The 27,750-nt window shown below is 43.3% G+C and overlaps 1 protein-coding gene across 2 annotated transcripts in view; it reads right to left on the bottom strand.

Moving 5' to 3' along the window:
- ADAMTSL1 (ADAMTS like 1) overlaps positions 1–27,750 on the bottom strand; it is a 473,481-nt gene that overhangs the window by 373,615 nt on the left and 72,116 nt on the right. The gene's annotated exons all lie outside the window — the stretch shown is intronic.

Raw genomic sequence — 27,750 nt, 5'->3', positions numbered from 1 at the left:
CTACAGCATTTGTTGCTTTCAAAAGTCTTTGAGTGGTCTTCAACATTAGTCATAATCAAAGCAGACCCACTTGAAATCATAGTTATGATGTGCTAAAATTAAAGAGCTTCTTATTTACTTTTGTTCGTAATTTCTGGAAACTCTTAAGACTGTTGTGTATAGAAGGCATATATGTAATTCTTTTCCAGATTACCGTATGTTCCGGCATATAAAACGACTTTTTAACCAAGGGAAATCACCCCAAAAGTCGAGGGTCGTCTTATATGCCAGGCATACCAGAGCCACCTGTTGGGAAGGAGGAGAGGGAGCCGGTGAGCAGAGGTGCCCCTTCTGCCGTCGCTCCTCCTCCCTCCCCACGGAAGGGGACGGAGCCTCCTGTGACGAAGCTCAAAGCCCGCCTCTTCCTTACTGGTACAGCGGGTGTTCATTGGCCGCCGCTCTCTCCTCACCGCGGAAAGTCCTTGCGTGGCGAGTTCCCACCTCCCCCTCGGAAATAAAGACACATGACACCAACAATTTAGGTTAATGGGCAAAAATTGGCCACAACTTTATTGGTTACAGGAATTGAGCGGTATTGACCCTCCTTTCCAGGGACAGTCCCACATTAACAGAAGCCATCTTGGTTTCTGATCTGATCCTGGAATGTTCAGTAGGATGTCCCTATTTTTGTCAGAGAAATGTTGGAGAATATGGAGTTATGCTACTCCCAAATCTAGGATATAAGTACTATACAACCTTTAGAAGACATTTGAAGGCAGCCCTATCTAGGGAAGTTTTTTATGTTTAATGTGTTATGTTTTTATATATGTTGGAAGCTGCCCAGAGTGGCTGGGGCAACCCAGTCAGATGGGTGGGGTATAAACAAAATTATGGTGGTGATGGAATAGGACGTCCCTATTTTCATTGCAGAAATAAGGCTCCAGTAGGTATTTTTTTATTAATCAATGACCTGGTGCATGTGCTTCACTCATTTTGTGAGTGAACTGGCAAATTTTAACATTTGTATTGTCCTAGCCACCCTATTGCTTGCCTTTACAATATTCCTGGTCCTGATATTCAGAGCAAACTTCTGCAGAATCGGTTTGTACCCTGTTTCTTACTTTTGCTTTATGCAAGCACTATCTTTTGTGTGTGCTTGGTTTTTGGATCATCCAAGAATCTTTTATAGAGCTCATGCAGTACTAGATGACAAGCGATAACATTAACTTTCTGACTGCAAACCAGTTGGGATTTTGAGAATTAAATCTCCTGGACACATCATCTGTTTTTACTTTTGGCGATACCTTCTCAAGTTTGAATGTAAACGCACATATAAAACATAAGTTATTATTACATTTCTGTTATCACTGCTTATATCTAGTAGCATGGCTTGCAGTAATAGCAAATTTCAACAAAACTATGCCCAACAGCATCCCCTAGTGTCATGCAGCTGATTCACACAGAAAAATACAAATGGTTTGAGGTTTTCTGCTTTACAATCTAAAGAATGGTAATAAGCCTGGAAGTTTGGAAGAAAAAATGCAAGTAAATACTGAAAGTGATGAGAAACGTTTGACCGTTTTCAAAACAAACATCTTTTCACTGCCTGTGGGATACCCAAAATAGTCTTATAACACGCTGGGAGCAAAAGATCATTGGCAGGATTCAATAAACATAGAAAACCCAAGCTTTATGTTGCCATTTCCACTGCCTGTTTTGAACATACCATTTTACATTGTGTGTAATTTGGGTTATAAACATCGCTGTTGGGTGAGCAGGAAGTCACTAGTTTTGTTGAATTAGAATATAACTTTTGAGTAACAAATGTAACTTTCTACATGGACGAAAGAATAAAATATTATTATTATATAATATTATTATTAAAGAATATAACATTTTACATCCCAGTTACAGAAGAATATGACTTATAGCTCCCACTGCCTGAAAACTGAAAACTTGAGCTCTGGTAAAATGAATGATAATCCCTGAAGTGATATACACAGACACGATGGAAAGACCTTGTCAATGAATATGAAAGTGGAAGGATTTAGTATTGGCAGGAAAGTAAAAAAGCGTATAAGTGAGAAAGCTATAGTTCTTGCAGGAAATGTGTGAATTAGCTACAGGAACATAGGAATCTTGTGCATCTTGCTCAGTTGTCTGAACTAAGGCTCAGTGCTTAGTTCTCTGCAGACAAGCTAGGAGCTGTTACTAAGATTTGTCTTGTGGTTTATAGTTTGTTTGGGAGAGATAAATCACATTATCAGGTTGGGATAACATGCTAAGCTAAACCATAGTGTAGTGTAGCTTACTGCAGAACGGCCGCAAAACAACCAGGGAGAATCAAAGCAGCCACAATCTCTTATCCGGAAGCTCACAAGTTTGCTTGTTCACAATAAGCCATGGTTTGGCTTAGTGTTACATGTGAATGAGGCCATTATGCTCTGTGACCAGGAAGGAGAATACTTCCTTGTGGAGACAAAGGGCTGTGGGTTCAATAATCAAAGAGGGTGCTCAATATTCACATTGAATACCCAGCAATAAAAGGGGGGGTCTTATTCCTACTAAAGCAATAACCAAGCAATTATGCAGATGGTCAAAGTCTTTGAACTGGATGCTAGAATCAGAAATCAAAAGCAGAAACATGCTTTCCAAACAGAATGTTATGAATGGCGTTAGTTGTGTTGTGGGACCCTCTAATGGAGGATAATGTGAGTTGCAATGCTTACATACAAAAAGGGATAAAAAGGTACATTATGGCACTTACTGCATTAGAATGCCTACAATGCTATCTGAATATTATTTTGCTAATTAAAAGTTTGAAGCAGTGCACACTTACTCTCCTCCCCACATACATCCCATGCACATATTTTCACCTTATTCACTCACTGTATGTGAAAACCCTGTGCTGCTTGATCAAGACGATGCCCTTCATCTAGAGTACAAGGTTTTATTCTAATGCACAGCTCTAAGCAGCGAACAACTATGGTTGGAACCAGAGATGCTCTTCCTCAAATGGAAGGCCATTTCCAAGAAAGGTTTTTTTCTCATTTAGTGCAAGATCTCTGTGGGAGAAAACAAAACCGAAATATATCAGCATTCTTCTTTAGGTACAAGGCCCACTGCAAGGCTCAAGGCCACGTAGAATATTTCAAAGATGCATATTTGTGCTAAGTCTATTTTGTGCAAAGTCTTTTGCTATCTCTTCTACAGAGGTTTACAGAAAAGCACCACTCCTGGAATTTTTTTCTGCTGGTTTATTTCTGAATTCAAACCGCATGCAGTGGTAGCCAATCTGGTGTCTTCCAGATGTTGCTCAGACTACAGCTCCCCTCAGCTGTGGTCACCATGGACAATGTACAGTCATTTCGGGAGCTATAGTCTATAGGCAGGACACTATGTAATCAGAAGGGTACAATGGTGACTGCCTTGCCTAATGTTGCTATTGTAGCTTATTAAATTTATTCATTTTTAAAAAACCACAAATAAATCTCAAAGTGATTTTTCATAAGTAAAAATGCAAGATGCCATAAAACAGGCAAAAACGGGAAACGGTGTATGATGTTTTGAGCTGAGCAGAGTATGTGCACCAATGTTCTATGAATATCATTGCATCTAGGACTAAAAATCACAATGAAAAGTAAATTGTTTGCATTGCACAATGCATCAGTCTGTAAAATGTGCATTGTCAAATATGGCAGACATATGATTGTGCAAATGAAGCTATTGCACAAAAACAAACATTTGCTACGGTATAATCGTGTGTGAACAGTTGCTTAACACAATATAGTGCTAGACTTAGAGCAACCGTTGCAAGTCCTCATTGTCAATGCTTCCTCCATTTCCTAATATACTAGATTCACAGGTGGTAGCTGTTTAGTTTTTGGAGAAGGCCTGATATCCACTTCAGAGGATAATTTACTTCTAGTTATAGCATAAAGTCTCTTACTATGAATCAAAAACAAAGAAAAGAAAAGCTTTCCAGAGTTACCTTGTGCAAAACAACTATGGGGGGAAATGACCACACAGTGTTTCAATTCTATTTGGGTAGGCTGCCAAAACAATGATAAAGACACGCTACAACACATATTTCTGTTTCCAATTGCCTTGAAGATGTTTGCTTCTGTTTTTAATTTTTATTTATGTAGTAATTAATTCCCAAAATAGAAGGTTGGCTAATGAAAGCATGCATAAATTTCACTGTGTTTATAGGCAAGAATATAATCCAGCCGTTGGAGTAAATAAAAAGATTCACTTGGCACTGAAAATACCACGAAGATATGGGAATGATCTTCCATAAGTGGGGCGCCATTGCTGAAAAGCTTCTCTTCCTAATGACTACCTGCCTAACTTTATTCAGTGAAGAACACTTGGAGCAGGCTGTCCAAAGAGGCGTTTGGGGAGAGAAGGCATCAGGTAACCTGATGGTGAGGTCTTTGAAGTTTTAAATCAGCACTGTGAATTGGGCCTGCTGGAAACAAACTGGGAACTGGTACACCTGACAAATCCAAGTATAATATGTTCAAACTGGCAAGTTCAGACTGCTACCGAGTTCCAGTTTTAACTCACCCCTGAAAAGAATCTACAAGCTGCATCCATAGCTCTGAATTCTGTTCACTCTGACTGATGTGCAACATCTGTTTACCACGTACTGAGACCCTGCATACATTCCCGTTTCCCATAAGAACTAATAATTATTGTGGTCATGTGAACAAACCCACATGCGCAAACATGTGATAATCTAATATTAATATTATCTTGGATATTTTGTATCTCAGGGGCAAACTCATATGTTGAATATTGAATTGGCTAACGCATACGGAGTTCAAAATTACATCTGGTGTTGGAGCACGATGTAGGCTCAGAAAAAAAGTCAGTACTGGTGGCAGAAGCAATACATTCTTCCCAGTGCTGAAATAAAAGCATTAGATTATTCAGAAATCTTAATCCTTCTGGTAACAGTAATCAATTCTTATGCCTCTTGCAATGCAAAAAATTCTTGCACAGCAGCTGAATACAGATTTTTAAGAATATAAAGCAAACATGGGAATCTTGATTAGCAATCAAGGGAGCATCCAGCTGAAAGCAAGATAGCATAAGTGAATGCACAATAACAATCTGGACCGCAACACCACAAATATAATTCCCCACAGTAACATATCATTGTTGCGACACTCAGTGTCTAAACATCCAGAGCTTTCAGCTCTATTTAAAACATGCCGGGGCAGCCACAAATCAAGCAAACTGTTGATAGACAGAGAATTCATCTGAGGCATTTCTCATGCGCATGTGTACATCCGCAGCGATGAGGAAAAACCTGCCAGTTATGGAAGAATCAGAAGTCAATTCCAAGCTGTGGCAGGGGACAGATATGAAGAGAGGAAGAGCTCTTGGGTGACATTCAGCATTTAGTGTGGAACATAGGGCAGAAAGGGGGAAGAGAAGGAAAGGGGAGGGGGAGTACATGCATTTATTTAAAAAGTACACATTCCTAATGGTACATAAGAATGGTAAAGTGAAGCAAGTCTGCTGGTCTTTTTGCCGCATGCCTGGATTAATTATATCAACACTAGATTTTGGCTGCCAGAGGTCATATATTTCCTCAATGGTAGCTCTAGGGGTTCTACTGTCATAGCCATCTGTTTTCCGCTGCTCACCCTAAAAACCTGACATGTGTCTTCTTAGTTGTGATGCCTAAGTTTTTAGCTAAGAAATCCTAGCATAGCTATAGAATATTTAGACCTGTTGAAAGTTGGTGTTGGTTTATTAGAGCATGGTGGATTTAAATGGAAAACAAGCTGGTCACATAAGCACAAAAAGAACCCCTATTATTTATAAAAGCTAGTCCCCAAAATTCTCTCTCACACACATGAACAGGAGTTGATACAAATGATTTTATAAGCCAGAAATAACAGGTGTGAAGGACAGGTACACAGTCTAGACTCAACATCTTATGGTTGTGAAGCCACAGTTGCAGAAATATACGCATCTGTTAAAAGTATAAATGATTGGCAGTGATACACTTAACCATGGGAGAATACATTTTTGTAATACGATACTAGATGTGCAGCATGTTTTCTGTTCTCTATCCTTGTTCTCAGTGTCTTCCTAACAAGGATAATTTAGTTGGGTAGCGGCAGAATGGTGGTTTGCAAAAAGGTTCAGCAGTGTGGTTTGCCAGGATGAAGCTAAAACTCCAACTTTCTGTTGACAAACGCGAACGATATTTGCCAACTTTGTGAAGGGGTGTTGAGTTGTGTAAGACCCAAAGTGCTTTGCTACTTTGCTTGCATAGGGGGAATGAATCACAGCCTGCTATCTTTACATGGGAAAGGTGGCTGTCCCAATCGAAGCAAGTTTTTGCTTTGTTAGATGTTCAATCTGATTGCACAGTAGCTAAGTGTCTATTTAGAGAGAGTTCAGAGACAGACTTCTGCATGACACACAAATTTTCTGTGTCTAACTGTAGAGGAGCATTTCATTAGGACAGCTCTCAAATGAAGCTTAAAGTGGTTCTGTCCATACACAAAGCTTTTATCCTGGCTCCAGCAGTGCACAGCAGTTCACCTCCTATCTGCAGCTACTTTAACAAGCTTTGGTGTCATACAAATAAAGGAGTTTCAAGCGCTGGTGCTAAACAGATTGAACAGAAGCTAAAGAAGTGACGGTTATTAAATTGTTCCCTCAACTAACAACCATTTAACTGATTTTGGCTTTGATTATAGGCTGCTATGTTATATGCATGTGTGTGGTTGTTATGAAAGACAAGTATCCCCCGAGGTGCTCAAGGGAGTTGGCTGTAAACCTCTTCAAATTCTGGGTGGGAGGAGTTATTCGGTATTCAGAGACACACTTCCCATAATCCTGTTGCTCTCTGTTTTCATATTCTGTTTGTAGATATAGTAGATAAGACTTCTTGGAGGCAGTTGGAGGATGGATGGCAGCTAACGGATTGAGGTTGAATCCTGACATGACAGAAGTACTGTTCTTGGGGGACAGGGGGCGGGCTGGTGTGGAGGACTCCCTGGTCCTGAATGGGGTAACTGTGCCCCTGAAGAACCAGGTGTGCAGCCTGGGAGTCATTTTGGACTCACAGCTGTTTATGGAGGTGCAGGTCAATTCTGTGTCCGGGGCAGCTGCCTACCAGCTCCATCTGGTACGCAGGATGAAACCCTCTCTGCCCACAGACTGTCTTGCCAGAGGGGTGCATGCTCTAGTTATCTCCCGCTTGGACTGCTGCCATGCGCTCTATGTGGGGCTACCTTTGAAGGTGGCCCGAAAACTGCACTTAATCCAGAATGCGGCAGCTAGACTGGTGACTGGGAGTGGCTGCTGGGACCATATAACACCGGTCCTAAGAGACCTGCATTGGCTCCCAGTATGTTTCTGAGCACAATTCAAAGTGTTGGTGCTGACCTTTAAAGCTCTAAACATCTCCACCCCCATAGTTCAGCCCGGACACTGAGATCCAGCGCCAAGGGCCTTCTGGCGGTTCCCTCACAGCGAGAAGTGAAGTTACAGGGGACCAGGCAGAGGGCCTTCTCAATGGTGGCGCCTTCCCTGTGGAATGCCATCCCATCAGATGTCAAGGAAATAAGCAACTATCCTACTTTTTAAAAGACATTTGAAGGCAGCCCTGTTTAGGGAAGTTTTTAACGTTTAATATTTTATTGTGTTTTTAATATTCTGTTGGGAGCCACCCAGAGTGGCTGGGGAGGCCCAGCCAGATGGGCAGGGTATAAATAATAAATTATTATTATCATAATCATCATCATCATTTAGTTTTAACAATTATGGGGGGCAAAACACTTATTATGAAAAAATATCTGGAAGTATTTTGTTAAACCAAGGTATGGGCATACTGAGGCTTTTAGCAATTCAACTGTACAATATATGCATAATCAGATCATTTCCTTCCTGGTAGCATTACTAATCATAATATCCAGATGTAGCCCAGTAACATGTGGGTACCCAAAGAGAGTCCACTGGAATCAGTTTTGTGCCTTGAGGATTTAGCCATAACCATCTTGGCTGAGTGTCCCTGGGAGATCTGCTCCCTGGCCTGGGAGGGCAGGGTCCCGACTGACTCCAGCTACAAAAGCTGACACTGCTGAACAAACTCTTGAGTTGGCGTATTGTTTAGAGCCTCAGAGATCAGAAGAGTTGTTCCGTTGTCTGGAGAGGTTACTTCCTGGTTCAAATGGAGAAGCTGCTTGCAATGAAGCCCAGCAATGGAAGCACACGGCTGGTTTGAGGAACCACTGGGTGTTGAAATTTTGCACGCCCTAACAATTTTGCACCCTGGGCAACTGCTCTTGTGGACGCTCTCCATGCAACGCCACTGTACACAGATTGACTGGTCACATGGGAGAGATCTGTTATCCTTCAACATGCAAAAAACTGCTGCAACTACTGTTTACCTGTCAAAGTGTGTGTGTGTGTGTGTGTGTGTGTGTGTGTGTATTTGTGCATATGTGTGTGTGTGTGTGTGTGTGTGTGTGTGTGTGTAATTTCTTGAAATTTGGGCTCTTCTTTTCATATCTGTTTGTTTTAAATTATTCACATAATAAAACATTCAGCTGCATTCTAAAGTCATAAATGTGTGCATCATAAGTCTTCATGCCCAGAAGACAAGTTCAGATTTTATATTATTTTGGGGCTTCTGTTCATGTAAGTTTGATCTCTCCCTTGTGTCTTGTGTGGTCTATAAGGACATTCAATCTCATCTACCTAAGGCAAGTACTCTCCCCTGAGATATCTGAAGCATGATGATCAGTGGCAGTAACACAGAAAGTTAAACAAGGATGACACATTAGAACTAATTTGAGAATTAGACAGCCTAAGAAGTAATTAGGAAGGAGTAGCCACTATAAATTGTGGAGTCTTGTCAGAGCACTACACCTATAATTAGGTAAACCCAGAAGTTCAAAAGCTCCATTTTCACATCTATGCTATAATTTTCAGTAACCGAAACATGTTGTCAAGTTGTCAGTATTAAGAAAGTAATCTCTTGCCAGGTAATTATGTAAAAGAACATTTTAGGAGGAACAACTCTGCAGTGTAAAAAGCAAGCACTCACTTTATCCTGTTCAAAAACTAGAGTTAATACTTCTAAGGACATATAAATAAATAAATAAAATACTACAGTACCAAGACAGCAAAGGACACATTTGCCTTTTCTTTTCGACTTCCATTCCCCCCCGCCCCACCATTACAAATGCTAAGGTTTGAGGTACAAATTATATATACAAAATGATCAGCACCTTGGACACAACACCCTCAAATGTTTGAAATACCCACGGAAACCTTCCCAGCCTAAAATCCCTTTGTTGACTGACTCTCCTATGGAAACTGGAAAACAACTCTGATGAGGAAAATCTCTATCCCAGAAAGCAGGGGAATGACTCCTTTAACACCTTCAGACTCGACCCGCTACCAATGTATTTATTCTGCCCCATCATTGAACAGCCCAAGCTGGCAATACCACATAATTTATTTTACTCCATCTCCTCAGAGTATTGCGGAAGAACGATATCAATCAACATTTGATGATCTCCTTCTACCGGTTCACAATAGAAAGTGCCCTTTCATACTGCATCACGGTGTGCTATATTGGTTTGACATCAACTGATAGGAAGTGCCTACAGAGGGTGGTGAATACAACACAAGATATTATGGGCTGTCCCATGAATCCGCTGGATGAAATAGCAGAAGAACGTTGCCTCAGGAGAGTGAGGAAAATTCTCAGGGATGATTCACACCCTGGCCGGCACTTTCTTTATCTCCTGCCCACAGGCAGAAGATACAGAAGCATGTGATTAGTCACACCAACAGGGTAAAGAACAGCTTCTATCCATGGGCTGTTAGGCTGCTGAATGAAAAGATAACAACAGGGCAACTGACTTTTGGGTTTGGTGTGTGTGTGTCAGTAAACGAGGGGATTTAAGACTAAGGGAGCTGAGTGGGGGGTGCTCGTGTAATCTCACTGTATACAAGTTGTACAAGTGAAAATAAAGTATTTCAATTTCAATGTTCCCTGGCACTGTGTTGTTTCATACCCTCCAAGTGTCCAGATTTTCCAGGGACAGTCCTGGAATTACAAATGCCATCCCAACTTCTGATTTGATCCCAGAATGTCCCTGTTTCCCCTGCCAGTGAGCTTGGGTAGGAGAATGAGCTGGTGCAGGAGTGAGGGAGCATCCTGTGGCCTCCCCATGGCCTCTCCATTGCTGCTGCCGCTGGCCTCCTCCCTTGGGCAGCTCATAATGGCTGTTTGAGAGCTCAGAGAAGGCAGGACAGCAAGGAGGAGAAGGAAGCTCCATACAGCTTGTTGTTGTTGTTTAGTCGTTCAGTCATGTCCGACTCTTCGTGACCCCATGGACCAGAGCACGCCAGGCACTCCTGTCTTCCACTGCCACCCACAGTTTGGTCAGATTCATGTTTGTAGCTTCGAGAACACTGTCTAACCATCCTGTCCTCTGCCGTCCCCTTCTCCTTGTGCCCTCAATCTTTCCCAGCATCAGGGTCTTTTCCAGGGAGTCTTCTCTTCTCATGAGGTGGCCAAAGTATTGGAGCCTCAGCTTCAGGATCTGTCCTTCCAGTGAGCACTCAGGGCTAATTTCCTTCAGAATGGATAGGTTTGATCTTCTTGCAGTCCATGGGACTCTCAAGAGTCTCCTCCAGCACCATAATTCAAAAGCGTCAATTCTTCGGCGATCAGCCTTCTTTATGGTCCAGCTCTCACTTCCATACATCACTACTGGGAAAACCATAGCTTTTACTATACGGACCTTTGTTGGCAAGGTGATGTCTCTACTTTTTAAAATGCTGTCTAGGTTATACAGCTTAATTCTGCTTAATTCTGGCACTAATCTTGGTTAAAAGAATTATCCTTGGCTGGATAATCGCTACCTAAAACATTAGTGGAAAGGAATTAAGATAAAATAGGTTGAATTAGCATAAAATAGTTAAAATATTTCCCTCCATTAAATTTTCCACAGGCTTCTACTTGCATGATCACGTATGTTGACGATATCTATGAAACTGAAGTTTAATTTGACTTTCAGAGCTAGAAATTATGGGATGGTAGTGATTTCATTATGTTCAGAAACTTTGCATTAAATAAATTAAGACAGAAATCAAACGGGAGGACTGGTATACTTCAGCTTTTCATATTAGTACATTTTTTTCAGGGAAAGGGTAGTCTGGAGACAAATGTATTTAACTGGCTAACATGTAGTAACTTGAAATGCACATAGCTGTCTTCTCCCTCCATACTTATTTTACTCCAAGGGTTATTTTTTTTGTTTTGTTAATTGACTGCTTTAAGGAGCTGTTAAAAAAAAAAATACAACCCATGTACTGTGTGAAAGATGAGTATTTGGATAAAATTCAAATTGACATGCTCACAAACCTATCACTCCTGCCACTCACTCTCAATTATGCTTGAACATTATTTCTTGTACACTTTCAACAACAAATTGAAGCAGGAACAAAATGGGATTTAATTAAGATGACGCTTTTAAAACAGCTCAGCATCAGAGCTCCAGTAAAAGAAATAAAACTTAAAAAAACAACAACTAATCCAGGAATTTTTATCACAAAAGTGTCCTGCCTTGAAGCAGATCTGATGGAATCCTGATTTAAATTAAGATTGCTAACTGCATTCCTTTGTAACTCAGCTTGTTGCACTGAGAATCCTTGATAATCGCACTATTCACTGACCAGAAAGAAGTGAAATCCATTCCATAAATAGAATCATAGAATTGGAAGGGGCCTGAGGATTGCCTAGCCCAACCTAAAATCTTGGCGGTAACAGCACTATGCTCTACCCAACTGAGCTATCCAGGCTGAGATGTAGACATAGTTTACATACAACCATATCAGGTCACTAGCCCCTCTTGAACTTCATCAAGACAAGTATTATCAAAAACTCATTGAAAATATTTCCTTGCTGTACAGTGGTACCTTGGTTCTCAAACTTAATCCGTTGCGGAAGTCCATTCCAAAACCAAAGCGTTCCAAAACGAAGGAGCACTTTCCTATAGAAAGTCATGCAAAATGGATTAATCTGTTCCAGGCTTTTAAAAACAACCCCTAAAACAGGAATTTAACATGAATGTTACTATCTAATGAGACCATTGATGCATAAAATTAAAGCAATAAACTATGTACTGCAGTCACACAATCAATCAATCAGTAGCTGGACTGGGTTCCACACAGTCACAAAAACAAAGCAAAAAAGTCGCAAAAACAAAAACGCAACATAAATAGCAAAAGCAGACAAACCACAGCGTAACACTCAAAATGGAAGTGTGGCACTCAGATTGGAAATGTAACAGTCAAAACGGAGCACGTTCGGCTTCTGAAAAAAGTTTGCAAACCAGAACATTTACTTCTGGGTTTGTAGTGTTTGGGTTCCAAGTTGTTTGAGTACCAAGGCATTTGAGAACCAAGATACGACTGTATAGGTTTAAGCAAGTGCAGGTTCTGTATAGGAGAACATCCTGTTGCATAGTGACAGGACAAATATACTGCTTCTATTCATTCCAACAAATGAATTTGCATGGAAGAACAGGGATTGTGTCCTTTGCCATCTTTCCATTTCTGTCGCATACACCACAGAGACTTCTTTTTTATGGAACGAAGAGAAGGGTGTGTTGCATAAAATCATTATAACATTGACTCTAGTAGCATATGCTTTGAATATCTGTACAAGCTCATCTAATTAAATGCAATGGCACATCTCTTCCAGTAGTGAGTGCTCTTTGCTAATAAGAAACCATCTAAAACTCTCCATGGGCCATTATTTTCAATACATCTGAATCTCTGTGAAAATATCGAGCATGACCAGTTTTAAAAGCTAGCAGCTTAAATACCATTGTGAAATGTTGGGATTCTGGTCCAGGGACATCTTTGAACCTTCTTTCTCCTGAGTGTTTGGTTCATGGGCTGTTTTGAAGAATGAGAGTTTTAAAGAAGCAGAGTCCTGTGCTTAAATCCGATGGCAAGGTCAACAAAACACTAAGAGGATACAACGAATGGATTCCCTACCCTTTTCCTTTACTGGTGGAGAAGTCCACCCTTCTCCATTTGCTTTAGCCAAAAGAGCTCTAAATGAGAATGAGACACATGTCATGCTGAGGTGGAGAGAAAGGTGAGCTAGAGGGTTGGCATGGAAAATAACAAAGAAGCCGAGTCTCAGAGCATTCAGTGGTATAAGCATTGTCTCTGGGTCTAGAAACCATACATTAACATAAGACAGGCATAAGCAAACTTGGCCCTCCAGATGTTTTGGGACTACAACTCCCATCATACCTAGTTAACAGGACCAGTGGTCAAGGATGATGGGAATTGTAGTCCCCCAAAAATCTGGAGGGCTGAGTTTGCCTATGCCTGACATAAGATATCAGCAAATGCTAGAGTAGGCATAGTCAGAGAGGTAATCTTGGCAGGACGTTACTTTTTGTTCCACAAGCAAAAGCATATTTCTCTTAGCCATTCCAGGAATCAAGAAAGCTAGAGGATCTTCCTTCTCTGAATGGTACTATCAATGGCACTTGGACCTAATCCTTTTCATCTTGTTTTCTCAATAAGCGTCCTTACCTTGAGCAGACCCCAACTTTATAGACATGTAGCTACAACCTGGTTCTCTTTGCCAGAGGACTAACTTAGACAAATATGGAGAGCACATAATGAACTTCCTCTCCAGTTCCCATTCACCTTTCCTTGCTTTCTCCTATACACTTTAGGTGGCTTTTCTCATCATAGAACTTGTAAGCAGTAACTGGCAAAATAATGGGCTGCTTCATTTTTGCCCAGATACTGCCCCAGGTCTCACAGATAAGTAACTTAGCTGTATACCATTCTTCTTTGGTCACTTCCTACTATTTTCATTTTAGACCACCCCTCCCCCCAAATAAAATATCTAGGATGTTTTCCTAGAAGTTTGGCTCTGTATATATGCAAGTCCATGCTTATACAGATAAATAACAAAGGTAACATAAATGTGGTCTTAATTGCTACTGTGTACCTTTTCATTGACCGAATGAGTGGGAACCTGTTTGATACTGTGCAAATATGTATGCTAGAATTCTACCCCATTTTTCATTATCCATAGTAAACTAAAACTGTAAAGCTCCCTTAGTCCAGCCATGCTCAGACCCCTGAATGTGAGATTTCCTCAAAGAAACAGGAGAAGCAGGCCCTGCCAACAAACAGCACAGCCACCAAACCCAAGAAACACACCATTCTTCCAGAAATGCACCATTCCCCACCATTCCAGCTGCAGCACTGAAAACTCCAAAATGGATACCGGATTCACTCAAATTACCCAAGGGCTTACGGACCAGAGGGAATGAGGTCAAGCAGGAACATCAGGGTTGCCAATAGACTACCTAGCTACTGTTGGAGGAAAGCAAATACATTTTCTTCTCTAAATATCCTGGTCAATGCATGTGCTGTTTTAAACCATTTCTGTTTTAAACAGAAGGCACTGTTTGTATAGCAATCTAGCCTGCTTTTGTTTGTAGTTCTCCAAGTTAACTCCATGCCTAAAAGCTGAGCCATTTATTTGTTTGCTGTTTTCTCCAGACAATGTGTGCGCTATTTCTCTCCTATCTCCACCAATCCTGTAAGAAGTTCCTGCATGAATAAGTCCTTCAAACTCCAGAAGCTGTGATTATTCCAATCTAATTCACCCAAGCTGCTAACAGCTAGCTCCTCAAGGCTATTGTTTACATAATAATACTTGGAAGAAGAAGTCCATGTGACATCCTGCCCAGACCAGGGTCTTTTTGAGAGCCAGGAAGAGGAGTCTCCATCTCCTATGGAGGCTCAGTCTAAGCCAGGTGGTTGCTGATGTAGCACTTACCTTGGAACGCTTTCCCAGGTTCCCTGGCCCTTCTTTTGTTGCAAAATATATACTCTTCCTCCTTCAAGACCAAGTAACAGACCTTGTCTTTTTACCTGCAAACAACTGTTGCTTTCCTCAGTTCAGAGTTTTGTTTATAATGAGCACTTGAGGCTCCAGCAACAGCAGCAGGAATTCTTCTTTGAACTGTGGGACCACTTAGAGAAATGTAAATATTGTATTTCAGTGCAGTGCAGCTAAAAAGAGCTAAGCTTGTTTTTTTAAAAAGATACAAATAAAGGAGGTGATTCCTATTGGGAAACAAATCTGGAACAAAGCCATCGTTGCATCCACACTCCTGCAATTTCCAGCTCAAATTACAGAGGTTATTCTATCCATGAATGGAGAAAATAACCATGATGTGATAGGTAAGCCAAACTGTTTTTAATAGTGTTTTATGTTTTGCTGTTTTATGACCACCTGATGTTTTATGATATGGCAGTATATAAATATTTTATAAATAAATGATCCTAATAAACAGTACAAGTGACATGTGGTCATCAGTATACACCAAAAGCAACAAGGGCAGGGGAAAATGTATACTAAACATTTGTAAAACTAATGCAATTCGTTTATACACGCTATTCAAAATACTTAGTTTATTATATATTAGACACACATATATTGCACACAGAATTCCAAATCTAAGACAAAAATACCAAATGGACAAGTGCCTGACCACTGCTGTTTCAGTCATTATCAATGGTATCAAAACAAGAACAGTGTATGTTTATTATACGTAACATTTTGTAAATAATTAAATGCATTGATTACTTCTTCTGTTAGTACAAACAAGATCTTTAACCCTACACCGACAGAGAAACTGCTTTTACAAATCCAGTGTTTGGGTCAAGAAGGGCATACAAATAAAATATTTGGCAGATTTGATTGAGCATCACATCACTTGCATGAATATGAAAATATCATGCCTTCACTGCAACATTCATTTTCCATTGCACCGCCCTTGTGCTTGACCCAACCTGTCAGCAAAGGGTTAAACATGCTTCTGCTAACGTCTAAGCACCTGATGTCCAATCATAAGTTTAAGAAGTAAACGGACCAATTAAAAAAGGTTGTAATATTCCTAAAAGTCCATTTTGAAAACCACTAAGGAAACATTAAATCCTTGAGAGTCTATACACTGTTATTTTACATATAACTGTTGCTTTTTATTTTTTAATTCTATGTTTCTAGTGAATGTTCAAAACTGAGGGTATGCAACGGTAAATAGGGGTACCCTGGAGGAAACATGGGATCCATTGCTGGATTGCATTCTCTAGTTCATTTTTAGTTATGAGTTTAGCAAAAGATGGAATATGATAAAGATTTGGGGGCAGGGGCAGAATTCTTCCCCTGACCAGCAGAAACATCACATTTCTGAGGTTAAAGCTGGAAGCGCTGTACTGCTATTTTTGTATCATGTTTGTGCAGTGTTTGCATAATAGGGGCCTATGGGGCTATCAGACTGTAACTCACAGATCCATCCTTAAGACTCCAGAACAACAGAATTTGGGGACTTGATTCCCAGGCCGCCCAAATACTGCTTGGGTTGTCAGTGATGTGATGAATACACATTAGACCAGCCTTTCTCAACCTGTGGGTCCCCAGATGTTGTTGAACTACAACTCCCATCACCCCTAGCTAGCAAGGCCAGAGCTCAGAGATGATGGGAGTTGTAGTCCAACAACATTTGGGGACCCACAGGTTGAGAACTGCTGCATTAGACTGATATCTAGCAACAACTACCAAGTTTTTGCAACTGGTTCTCTGGGAGAAAATCACAGCTAGCTTTTTTATTATTTTGAATAAATCTTTAATTTCTAATTGATGCATTGTTACTTTAAATAAAAGCTTGTTTTAATTATCTGATTATCCTGCAGATAACAATGTAACAATACTCTTGTCATGAAGCCATAAAGTCTGGCCTTTTAGCTTTATGCTTCTGTGCTATAATCTCAGACCGTAGTTCCCAAATTCCATCACCACCACCCCAGACAAAGCGTGTTCTCCAATAAATGAGAGCACGTGTTGCGGTGTGGGCCACCGGGCCAGGCCTCTTGTTGCCAGGCTGGTTAATAGTTATTGCCTGGCATCTGGGATTGGATAACCGGGTTGCTGGGGCAAATTGTATGTTGCAAATTGAGTGGGTGGGACCATAGTCTTTAAATATTGGTGCACTCTGGTTTCTCTTTCTCTTTGCAGAGTGCATCGGATCAGGAGCAATCTTCTCATTGTCTGGTTACATTTCTTTATTTCCCCCCTTCTTTTTAATCCTCTCTAGTCCCTTAATTAATTTAATTCCCCTCTCTAGTCCCTTAATTAATTTAATTCCCCTTTTTTCCTGTTTGATTTCCCACCCCACCCCTTTCCCTGCCCTGTGGGAAGATTCTCCCTGTACCTGTGAGCGCTGCCTGTGCATAATCCTCCTGGGTTTGCCTTTCCCAATAGGGAGAGAGCCCCCATTAGGGGCTTTCTTTTGCAAAGAGGTTTCCCCCATTTTTGCCTGTTTAATTGTGGGGCTAGTCAGGGCTGTTCTCAGCCTAGCTAGAATCACTTTGTTTATAGTATTCCCAAAGGTTGGCTTTATTTTGGTTGCATGCAGTGCTGTTGGCCGAGTTTTAATTTAGCCTTGGGCAGGAGCACTATATTGAGTTCCTTTAATATTGCAATGAGACAAAAAAGGCAGAGAGCAGAAGCTGGGAGGCCTTCACGGCCTTCTCGGCCTGCACATATCCTTCAAGCCTAAGCCTGCTACAGTTAGCAGTACAGTAAATTCCCAGCTTACCTGGAATCACTTTCGTTTATAGTATCCCCAAAGGTTGGCTTTATTTTGGGTGATTGCAGTGCTGTTGGCCGAGTTTTAATTTAGCCTTGGGCAGGAGCACTATATTGAGTTCCTTTAATATTGCAATGAGACAAAAAAGGCAGAGAGCAGAAGCAGGGAGGCCTTCACGGCCTTCTCGGCCTGCACATATCATTCAAGTCTAAGCCTGCTACAGTTAGCAGTACAGCAATTGTTAGTCTCTGTGGCATGTGACTCACTTTCTCTATAATAATTTATCTGTTTGCAGGCTCACTTGTGGCTAATGTATATCGTAGGCAGACAGAGTGGAGCCAGAGGCTCTCCGTGCCTCCAGTGAGCACTCTGTGTATGCTCTTTAACTATGCTGTTTCTGAACAAGTTTATTTTCTTCAAGTTTGTTTGCCCTGATAGTGGCAACTGCCATTTTAGAGACGAGCCATTGTGGCTTAGTGGCTAGAGTGCAGGACTAGGACCTGGGAGACAGGGTTCATATCCCCCACTTAGCCATTCTTATCACATAACAAAACAAGCTGCTCCTTTTGGACTATTCTGTTGCATGGTAGTTCGGCCCACTTGTGATATTGCTCCCAAAAAGAAGTTCGGGTTTCTTGAGGGCGTGCTTCCCTCAAAAGGGCAAACAGGGGCACCTGGACAGGCGGTGGGCTGCCTCGAGTTTGTTAACTCATTGGAAACATTTATGTCTGGCCTAGCAGGTGATCTTAGGGCTTGGCCCGCTTGGCCCTAGAATTTGATGGCCTCTGGCAGCGTTTCCGGCCTGAATAGCTTCCCCATGTGGTGCACAAAGCATTGGTTTCACCAGTTCCTCACATTTAGTTTTTTGCAGACTATGACAGAGCCTTTGCAGATGCCTCCAGAGATTGCTTCTCCTGCAGAGGTTGACTTGCTGATGCCCTAGGTGCCTTCTTCCAGAAGGAAGCGTCTTCAGAGGTGGCGATCCAGGAGCAGGGAAAAGGGGAGCAGGGATGATGCTTACACCTCCTTGCAGGTATGTCAAACCTGGGTCTCTAGGGACCATCCTGGATAGCTCAGCTGGTCAGCGTATGGTGCCGGTAATCCATCAGATGTCTACTACCAGACTTTTAGAAGACATCTAAGGCAGCCCTGTTTAGGGAAACCTTTAATGTTTGCTGCATTACTGTATTTTAATCTTTTGTTGGAAGCTGCCCAGAGTGGCTGAGCAAGCCCAGCCAGATGGGCGGGGTACAAATAGATCATCATCACCATTATTATTATTATTATTATTATTATTATTATTATTATTATTTTGTGGGAGAGTGGACTAGATCATCCTCAGGGTCCCTTCCACCCCACTATTCTTTAAGTTGCAATTCACTATGGGAACGTTAGATGCAGGGCTGCCATTATCCCCTCAGCTTGCTAGGATCGCAGGGACGGGGACATGTGGACCACTTGCGCAGCTCCACATTTCAAATGGAAATTCCCTGAGCAATAGAACCTTAAGCTGTATGCAGGAAGCTGGCCCGGCAGCAGCTTTGTTGGGACTTTTTAGGGTTTCTGGCCGGCGTTGGCCCTGTAAATCTACACGTCATGGTGGCAACTCAAGGCAGGGCATTCTGCCCAAGTGGGGGCTGGCGACTAGCAAGCAATAACTCGATACCTCTCACCCATATTTCCAAAAAAATATCTTCCTTGAAAGCCTGGCTAAAAGGTTATCTAGATGGGTCAGTGGTTTTGTGCTTGTGGGAAGGGTTTTCCCAAGGTTTGGGATTCCTCTGGCTTTTCAGCCAGTGGCTCAGAACACAGCAACTCTAAGCCAGTCAGAGAGCTACCTGTGGTAGCAAGTAAGAAGGTTAGGAAGCAGCTTTCATTGGGACGCATGGAGGTATCCCCTTGATTCTCCTGCTATTCCTATTTTCATTTATCCCCTTTAGGGATCGTCCCTAAGAAAGCCCCATATAATCCCCCTTATAATTTATCGCATCCCATAGGCACCTCAGTGAATGACTCTCTGGAATTGTTCCGTGAAATATGCATCTTTGGATCAGGCAGTTGAGCTTACCAACAAATTGGATGAGGGCCTGGTTGACATTATGCGATATTGAATTGGCTGTTAGGCTGCTGCCAGTTCACCCTCTAGATTATAAGTAGTTGGGCTTTAATTGGATGGTCCTTACATTTATAAGGCGATGCCAATATAAGGCGATGCCAATGGGTTGCGCTATAGGCTGTGCAGCACTCAAGTCCTTTCTGGTTTGAACATTGCGAGTCAAGACTCGTTTAACTGGGGGTACCATTATTTGGATTATCTTACTGGCTGGTTCATGTGACATCAGCCTCTGCTAAGGCTTACTGTACGCCCCTTTTATTCCCTGAGGAGCTGGGTGTTCCCAGTGGATAGGTCAGTGGCTCCACTGCCCCTTTAACGTATTTGGGGGCTAGCTGGATACCGTTGCTCATACCTCTGCTTGCCTGTGGAAAAGCTGGTTGCCGTGAAGGACGTTATTCTTGTAATACTTCCTCTGATAGCAAATGTTGCTTTGTCAGATTCTATCATTGCTAGGTCAGTTTAAAAAATAAATAAATAAATAAAATAAAATTGGCATGCAGGGTGGTTGTTCCAGGCTGCCCCTTCCATTCCTGCTTGGCCAGGTGGTCTCTTCATCATCCTGTACAGTGGCCTTGTGCCTGGCAGGGCAAGGCAATCACATGTGACCTAACTTTTCTTGAGTTTTCCCCATTGTAGTGTCAGCGCACATCTGGACTGAGGAGTACAGGGACCGTCGGGTCTGTCTTGGTCTGATAACCAGGCAGTGTGAAGGTCCTGGCAAAATGGTCCTCATGCTTCGGCAGTCTCCGCCCCCCTTTTATGTGCTTTCCAGCTGCACTGCTTAAGGTTTAATATTGCGTTTCTGCTCGTTTTATTACGGGATCATCTATTGTTTTCACTGTCACTATATCCCGTTTTCAGTTGGAGAGCTTCAGATCCTGGGCTCTGGACGCCCAGCTATAGCCGGATTTTCTGGAGCTCCTGTGGCGCTTTGGCAACAATTGATAATTTAGAGGAGGAGTAGCTTACATTTCCCCTTCTGCTTTCAGGTCTTATGAGGAGGCCTGGACTGATTTCTTAGCGTTTAGCTGGCAGTCTTCGGCCATTCAGAGGAACTTGCCTCCATTCTCTGAGCAGGACCTGCAGTAATTCGCCCACCTGCTGCAGATCGGATGCACTGTTAAAACTATCAGAATTCAGTCCGCTGCAATGTCTGCTGGAGTAAAGCTTTAATTTTTCAGAGACTCTCCTAAAAGTGTGTCGTGCACAGGGTCTCGGAAGGTTGGTAAAGGCTCCAGCCTTCACAGAACTGCAGGCAGGAAGCCGGTCAATCTTGACCTATGCAGTATCCGCAACAAGTTAATATTTGTCTCCTGGTTCTAGTTCCAGACGAGACTTCTTTCAGTATTCCATTGTAATTTTGGTGTACTGAGGGTTGGGGAAATTGGAGCCAGCACGGGGCTGAGAGTTTGGAGGCTTATTGCCTCTGGATTTTTCCTTATCTGCTTTGGAGCTTGTCATAAGTGTCTGGAGCTCTAAGTCAGACCTAGTGGGCAGGGTTGCCATCATCGGGCTTCCAGTCACAGATAAGGTGGGCCCTTGCCCTGTTATTGTATACTGAAATATTTGGCTTTTCGTTCCCCTGTGGGCTGGCTCGATTCTAGAAGTTGCTGGTTCTCGTGGGTTGCTCCTTCGGGATATATGTGTTTCCCTTTTGGAGTTGAGACTTGTAGTGCGCAACTCCACAAACTGACCAGCTGGGTCGGGGGGAGGTTGTCCGCCTCCCAGTGACTGGGGAGGTGGGCCCGTTCCCGGTCAAGGATGCAAGGATGCAAGGAAGTACTTGGCCTTGAGACCTCCTGAGGACAGCCCCCTACTCATGCAATAAAATGGTCACCCTTTGGCGCGACACCAGTTCACATAAGTCATACGTAAGGCCATCTCTGCTTGTGGGATCTCGGCCTCTGGTTTCGCTCCTCATTCCTTTCGCATAGGTGCAGCGACTATGGCAGCCCATTGGGGCTTCTCAGCCACCAGGATCAAGGATTTGGGGAGATGGAAATCGTATGCTTTCAAGGGTTATGTGCGAAACAAAATGCTGAGTTTGGTACTAATGCTTGTTGTTTCAACCCTTGTAGATCCCAAGCTGGTCCACGTCTGGATAGTGGGACACAGCATCGTTCATTGGGCTGGCAGCAGAGCGAGGCAGGCTGCAAGGGGAGCATGTCTCGGCCTCCCACAGCACGTGCAAGTGTCATGGTTTTCCAGACGCGGAATGTCATGGGGAGAGTTTATGCCGCTGATTGGTCACCGGCTGCTCTCAGACCTCCCCACCCTATGGCCATAGTGGTGCAGCTGGGAAAAAATGATGTGGCAACTATTGATTGCCTTGCTTTGCGCACCTCAATCCAAAAGGGATTTGGAGGCATTGGCAGCCTTATTACCTTCAGTGAGAATAATTTGGTCTCACTGGTTGCAGAGGCAAACCTGGCGCGGTGTTCCCGCCCGGAGGCCGCTGAAAGGGCCAGGAAGCGCATTAACTCTGCTGTTTGCGTGAAGGTATTGGAGCTGGGTGGTTTGGTGATTTCGCACCCAGACATTAATTTTAAGGCTGAGGCCCTTTACCGGGCAGATATAGTGCACCTCTCCGATTTGGGGAATGATGTTTGGCTGGATGTGGTGGCTACTAAATTGGGTTCCTGGTTGGGTTGTGAGTGGTTGGCGGCGAGCGTTAGAGCTCTTGTGGCGGTTAGGCATTGGTTATAATATGCTGGTGTTGGAGGGGGCTGAACAGGCGGTGCCTGCCCCTCCTATTGCGATGAAGGGAATTCTGTTAAAGGAATCCTGGGGCTTGCCATGATTTCGTCCAATCCCTGTTATGGGACCAGGGCCGCCCAATCCCTGTTATGGGAATCCCTGTTATGGGACCAGGGCCGCCCAATCCCTGTTATGGGAATCCCTGTTATGGGACCAGGGCCGCTCAATCCCTGTTATGGGAATCCTTGTTATAGGACCGGGCAGGCAAGCTTTCGGGGAGCTGCTGGGGAGAGCGGCGTGGGTCCGACGCTTAGCTCAGGTGACCCCCCAGTTTGACTTTCTCTTCTACTGGCTACCGATCGGACCTCGGGATGCCAGTTCTGTCCCAGGTGGGGGGACAGATAGTCATAACCAATGTCTAAACAACCACTCACTGATTTTGTATTTTAATAAAGTTGTGGCCAAAATAGTGCCCAAAAAACCAAAACTAAATTACGTGTTATGTGTGAAGTTATTTGAGGGGTGGCCTGGGGACCTACACGCGCAAAGCGTGTTCTCCAATAAATGAGAGCACGTGTTGCGGTGTGGGCCACCGGGCCAGGCCTCTTGTTGCCAGGCTGGTTAATAGTTATTGCCTGGCATCTGGGATTGGATAACCGGGTTGCTGGGGCAAATTGTATGTTGCAAATTGAGTGGGTGGGACCATAGTCTTTAAATATTGGTGCACTCTGGTTTCTCTTTCTCTTTGCAGAGTGCATCGGATCACCCGCCCACCCGCCCTCTTTTCCGGTTGACCTTGCTTTGCCTGTCATGGGGGTCGTCTGCCTTGGCGCAGGGGCCTAGTAGGAATTTTGCCATTTGGTGATTGGCTGTGCCATTTGGTTTTTGCCTACTACTCTGCAATTCGTCACAACTTGTAAGGTTGCGGTTAGGCATTAGTTATAATATGCTGGTGTTGGAGGGGGCTGAACAGGCGGTGCCTGCCCCTCCTATTGCGATGAAGGGAATTCTGTTAAAGGAATCCTGGGGCTTGCCATGATTTCGTCCAATCCCTGTTATGGGACCAGGGCCGCCCAATCCCTGTTATGGGAATCCCTGTTATGGGACCAGGGCCGCCCAATCCCTGTTATGGGAATCCCTGTTATGGGACCAGGGCCGCTCAATCCCTGTTATGGGAATCCTTGTTATAGGACCGGGCAGGCAAGCTTTCGGGGAGCTGCTGGGGAGAGCGGCGTGGGTCCGACGCTTAGCTCAGGTGACCCCCCAGTTTGACTTTCTCTTCTACTGGCTACCGATCGGACCTCGGGATGCCAGTTCTGTCCCAGGCGGGGGGACAGATAGTCATAACCAATGTCTAAACAACCACTCACTGATTTTGTATTTTAATAAAGTTGTGGCCAAAATAGTGCCCAAAAAACCAAAACTAAATTACGTGTTATGTGTGAAGTTATTTGAGGGGTGGCCTGGGGACCTACACGCGCAAATAGATAACTGCAGAGTATCTAGGCAGACCATTTTTCTGTCTGTTGTTCACCAATTTAATGAGCTGTGCTAGATGCTAAAGTCACTGCTGCAGGCGATCTGAATAAAGCCCGCAAACCACTGATAGCCCATTGACAGGGCTGGGCCATTGATATGGTTTTCAACATCGCAATATATAACCAGCTAAACACTGTGATTTACCGATATATCATGATGTCTGAAATAAGGATGGAACTGTCTAGAGGCGAACATAGACCACACACTGGGAACCTGTGATCTAAGAGGTAATCTGAACACACAATGCTAAACCTTCCAATAAAATATCAGATTCAGGATGTAGGGAAGAGTATTCTAGGATGAAATATTTTCCCACATCAAAAACCTCCTGACCATGAAAACCATGAGAGAGCTAAGCCAGGCATCTGCCCAGAATTCTAGTTCTCCACTAAAAGTGAGAAATCATTCAGACCTGATCTCTCCACCTTCTGTGTTCTGAGCTGATAAAGTTCCCAGAGATTTTTATGCCAGCCTTCAATAACAAAGGGGAGAAGTGTGAACCAGGAGATACCCTTGAGTGATAGAATCAGCAACCTCTATTTCTTTATTTAGATAGTTCTACACGCAGGTGGCGCTGTGGGTTAAACCACAGAGCCTAGGCTTGCCGCTCAGAAGGTTGGCGGTTCGAATCCCCGCAATGGGGTGAACTCCCGTTGCTCGGTCCCTGCTCCTGCCAACCTAGGAGTTCGAAAGCACGTCAAAGCAAGTAGATAAATAGGTACCGCTCCAGCGAGGAGGTAAACGGCGTTTCCGTGCGCTGCTCTGGTCCGCCAGAAGCGGCTTAGTCATGCTGGCCACATGACCTGGAAGCTGTACATCAGCTCCCTCGGCCAATAAAGCGAGATGAGCGCCGCTACCCCAGAGTCGGTCACGACTGAACCTAATGGTCAGGGGTCCCTTTACCTTTACACCACTATTGCGGTGTATTGGGTGGTAGAGGAGGGGTAGTACCTGGAGGGGCCATCTTTGGTCCCAACCCTGCACTCAGCACTCACCTGTGGCTCCTAGAAGCTGCCAACATGCGACAGTGGCTACACCCTGTGAAAGGCTTTGGCTGGCCGGCTAAAATAGGTGAGTTATGGACTTGCCCTGCATGTGGAGACAGGCTCCAGTGGATTGATCGGATGGGATCAATAGTGGGTCCAATGGTCAAGAAGGCAGTTTCTGCATGTGCTGTAAGGGGAATTGAGGGGCAGATGGAACTCATCAGCCTGGTAATTTAGCCCATATAGGAGAATGAAAACTCTGATCCTAAACCTCCACTGCCTTGTGGGATTTCCTCAGGAGAAGGAGTAAACCCTACACAAATGCAGAGCAGGGTCCCTAAGATGGTTGGATAGCACCTTGAACACTTCTTTTCTTCAACTCCTGCAGCCAAGCTGGTGCCAAACATATTGCTCTGCTTTCCTTTGGACCACAGAGTTTTAAAATATCCTGTTCATATTCTGTGCATTCACATTCAGCTGATTTGATTTTCTGGCATCTGTCAACCAAAAAAATATATAATTTCTCAATGAAAATTTAAGATGTAGCATAGCTATCAGGGTGTGTGTTGTTGTTTTTAAAAGCTTTTTTTTCTGCTTACGCTATATCGAGTAATAAAATGAACTTACTGAGAAGAAATAGTTTCTGGTTGGAACTTTCTGTATAATTAACACAGTACTATCGCTTGTTAACCGTGTACAAATACTTGTAGTCCGGCACAAGACCAATGCATTTCAATACAACCACAGGCCAAGCCAGCAAAACAGACACAAAACTAACAAAAGGTTGCCTGCTGGTCTATGGAGCATCGCATTCGATGCACAAAGATTCAAACCACACATCATTAATCACAGTGAGGGTTAATCGCATCCTCTTCACAAAGAATCTTTTTGTCTTGGCAGAAAAGCATTGCTTGATTCTACTATGAGTCTCACCAACAGATTTATACACGGCAAAAACAAAGTGTTGATTTTGCCTGATGTGTGAACTCTTTGGGTGGGATTGTGAGAATCCTAGAGATGGTTTGCCGAAAAGCAGATGGATTACCAGGGGATTGTTTATTGCATCCATCCTCTTAATGCATCCATCCTCTTTGTTAAGTATGTTCTTTGACCTAAGCAAGATTTATTTTAGCAATCCTCATCTCGCTAATGTTCCAGTCAACCGTGTTCTCACCAGTCATATCCACTCCACAATCACAAGTGCAGCTGAATTGCAGCACAAAGCATTATCTTTGTATCTGCTTTTTAAAAAATAAATTTATATAACCAAGATGAAACAACTACATACAATCAGAGAGTCTTCTCTGAATACAACACAGAACCTTGTAAAAGTGTATATGCTAAAAGCACCACAATCTTAACAAACACAAAATGATACACAATAACCTCCATCGCTTGGACTGTTGTCCACAAATGAAAAGATATACTGAATCAGCAGGAGAAGTTCTGGTCTGCATAACTTAGGCAAAGACAGGAGGAAAGAAGAACAAATGCTAACTAAAAATTATATGCCTCTGTTTAATTTCAGGGATAGGATTCCGACACCAGTAACACTGAAATAAATTCAGTGTATTAGCACAAAGCAGGGAAAATCTAGAGAAAACTAGGCTCACGCAAGTCCCATCAAAATAACTACTAGTCAAAGAGAGTTCACTAGCCTTGTCTGATGCCCTCCAGATGTTGTCCTTCAGCTCCTATCTGACCCAGCCAGCATAGTCATTGTTAAGGGATGCTGGGATTTATAGTGCAACAAAACGCACAGGACAGCATGTTGGTGAAGTCTGGCCTACACTATAGAGCAGTGATAAAAAAGTCAGCAAACCTTTTCAGCAGGGGGCCAGTCCACTGTCCCTCAGATCTTGGGGGACGGGCTATATTTTATTTGGGGAGGGGGACAAATTCCTATGCCCCACAGATAACCCAGAGATGCATTTTAAATAAAAGGACACATTCTACTCATTTAAAAACATGCTGAATCCCAGACCGTCTGCGGGCCGGATTTAGAAGGCGATTGGGCCACATCAGGCCCCCAGACCTTAGTCTGCCTACCCATGCTATAGAGCAATTGTTGCAGGTAAATTTCAGCTTCTATGCAGTCTTGTTACTTCACTAGGCTATGCTCCGGAACTGTCTCCGGAATTTGTCTTTCAGTCACAACTTAAAGCCAGACCTCCGAAGAGTTATGGATGGGAGATACTCCTTCTGGTTTGCTCTCAGCCTATACTGACTGAGCTACTGGTTCCAGCTCACCATTCAGCTTTTCTCTCTTGAATTCAGAGCAGCCTGGTAGAGCAGCCAGAGCTGCAGTAGAGCTCCCTCCAGTTTGGCATACTTGACCTCTGTAGACCACTTCTCAACCAACTGATGCTCTTCTCCCTCATAACCTGTTACAGTGCAAGTTTCTCTTTCCTTATGACAGCCTTTCTCAATCTGTGGGTCCCCAGATGTTGTTGAACTACAACTTCCATCACCCCTAGCTAGCAGGGCTAGAGCTCAGGGATGATGGGAGTTGTAGTCCAACAACATCTGTGGACCCACAGGTTGAGAACCGCTACCTTATGAGTTCTGGAATAGGAAGGAGCCAGAAGAGCACTGCTACAGGAGGAGAGTTTGCCACCAACAGTTCCAACCATGGCTCTATACCTGTTCTTCCTAATATCTCTGAGTTCTCTCTCCTGCATTAGAATAACTCTAAATGCTAAATGCCATTTTTCACATGCACCATATTATTTAAAAGATAGGCTGG

Source organism: Podarcis tiliguerta (assembly GCF_965153285.1).
Source record: "Podarcis tiliguerta genome assembly, chromosome: 17".
NCBI classification, from domain to species: Eukaryota; Metazoa; Chordata; class Lepidosauria; order Squamata; family Lacertidae; genus Podarcis; species Podarcis tiliguerta.
The sequence above is the reverse complement of the archived record's forward strand: the minus strand, read 5'-3'. Positions and strand labels throughout refer to the sequence as shown.